A 1844-nucleotide genomic window follows, 5' to 3' on the forward strand; every position below is an offset into this window, starting at 1 on the left:
TATCCAACTGCGTTCCACTTCTGGCTTTGCCCCTCTTACTGGTCTGGCTGAATGTTTTGCTGTTGTCAGACTTCTGTATAGTTCAATTTTCTGTGGTTTGGCTGCGTTTTTGTTGCTAAAACTTTGTTGTTTTTAAACTTGGTTGTGTGAGAAGGTACAGTGTTTCCACCTATGCCTCCATCTTGGCGGAAGTCTCTAGATACATATTTTTTAATAGTTAATTTTTATTGTATTTTTCCATGATTATTTATCTTCCCTAGATTCTCTTCCACCTCCACCCACCTCCTCCCTTCTATCATTACTTTTTCAAATAGGTTTTATATCCCTTGCTCTTCTTCTTCTCCTTCTGGTATCCCTATTATTCAGATATGATTACGTTTCATATTGTCTTGTATTTCTCTTAATCACTCTTCATTCTTTTTTTTTTCAGGTGGAGAAGAATTTATTTTGGTTTGACTTTGGCTCACACTTTTGTCTTGTTTTGTGTGTTTGGGGTTATTAGAAGCACCTTCAATCCCACCACAAATCAGGGCAACTCAGAGATAGCTTTCTTGGCTGGAGGACCCATTGGTTTCTCCTGCTCCCTTGCTTTCTCCTCGTACATTAGGATCATTTTTAGGATGGCAGATCTCTTGCCCAACATCATCCCAAGAAAGTCAGAGTAATTGAAAGTCTCCCCAGAGCCACTGGAAACCTCCTTGATTAACTCCTTTAGTTCCACATGGGTCTTGGGTACCCCAAGTTTCTCAAGCATTCACTTCAGAGACATGATATTGATATCTCCATTTCCATTCAGGTCAAACTCCATCTATTTCTTCTTGAAGGTTCCAGTTTGGAGGGCAGATCCTCATCAGTGCTGTACTTAGGATCATCCAGGAATTGCTTGTTGATTTCATTCAGGCTCTCTTCCTGCCTGGCCTTCAGCAGCCCAAAGTCTTTTCCTCTGGTCTGGCTGAATGGTTAGTTGTTGTTGGACTTCCGCTTAGTTCAATTTTCTGTGTTTTGGCTGCGTTTTTGTTACTAAAACTTTGTTGTCTTTAAACTTGGTTGTGGGAGGAGGCATAATGTTTCCGCATACACCTCCATCTTGGCTAGAAGTCCTCTCTTCATTCTTTCTGAGCCTCTTTTTTTTTCTTGCTTTTTCTGGGTGTTTTCTTCTACTTTGCCCTCTAGCTTGCTGATCCGATCTTCTGCTTCCTGGATCCTGCTTTTAATTCCTTCTACTGTGTTCTTCAATTCAGAAATTGTATTCTTCATTTCCTCTTCGCCCTTGTTGATAGTTTCTATTTCCTTTTTCATGTTGATACAGTTTGCGGGGAGTTCATTGCAGCTCCCCTGTAGTTTCTGGTAGCTCATTGTGAGCTCTTTGAACTTCCTGATAACCAGTGCTTTGAATTCAATATCTGATAGCTGACTTGCCTCTATTTCATCTAGCATTTTTTTTCTAAGGCTTCCTCCTTTTCTTTCATTTGGGGATTGTTTCTTTGTCTTCCCATTGTTTGTCCGACCCTTCTTATTAGCTTCAGCTTCTTAAATTGATTTGTTCTTGCTTCCTGGGTTTATGGTGTGAACTTCTGTGGTAGAATATCTGTGAAATTCAGTGGTGTAGTCTCCTTGATCACCCAAGCTCACTGGTCTTGGGCTGTTGTTTACCTTGGCTCTGTGTTTGTCTTTGGGTTCTGATTGTTTTGAGGTTTTTCTTTTGTGGGTCCTTCACACCAGCTGGTTAACTGATGATCCTTCTGTCCACCACCTGTTGTAATTTGTTGTGCTGGTGAGGGTATGTTGTGTTGAAGCTGGTTCTTCTGTGTGTACAAGGTTTTGAGGATTCTCTTTTGCTCTTG

General features: G+C 40.8%; 1 pseudogene; it reads right to left on the bottom strand.

Annotated features, from left to right (window-relative positions):
* Nucleotides 1-443: 443 nt before the first annotated feature.
* Nucleotides 444-949, bottom strand: LOC119054809 (allograft inflammatory factor 1-like; annotated as a pseudogene).
* Nucleotides 950-1844: the final 895 nt, after the last annotated feature.

The sequence above is a fragment of the Artibeus jamaicensis genome, unplaced genomic scaffold, assembly GCF_021234435.1.
Source record: "Artibeus jamaicensis isolate MK-2021 breed Jamaican fruit bat unplaced genomic scaffold, CSHL_Jam_final contig_64, whole genome shotgun sequence".
NCBI classification, from domain to species: domain Eukaryota; kingdom Metazoa; phylum Chordata; class Mammalia; order Chiroptera; family Phyllostomidae; genus Artibeus; species Artibeus jamaicensis.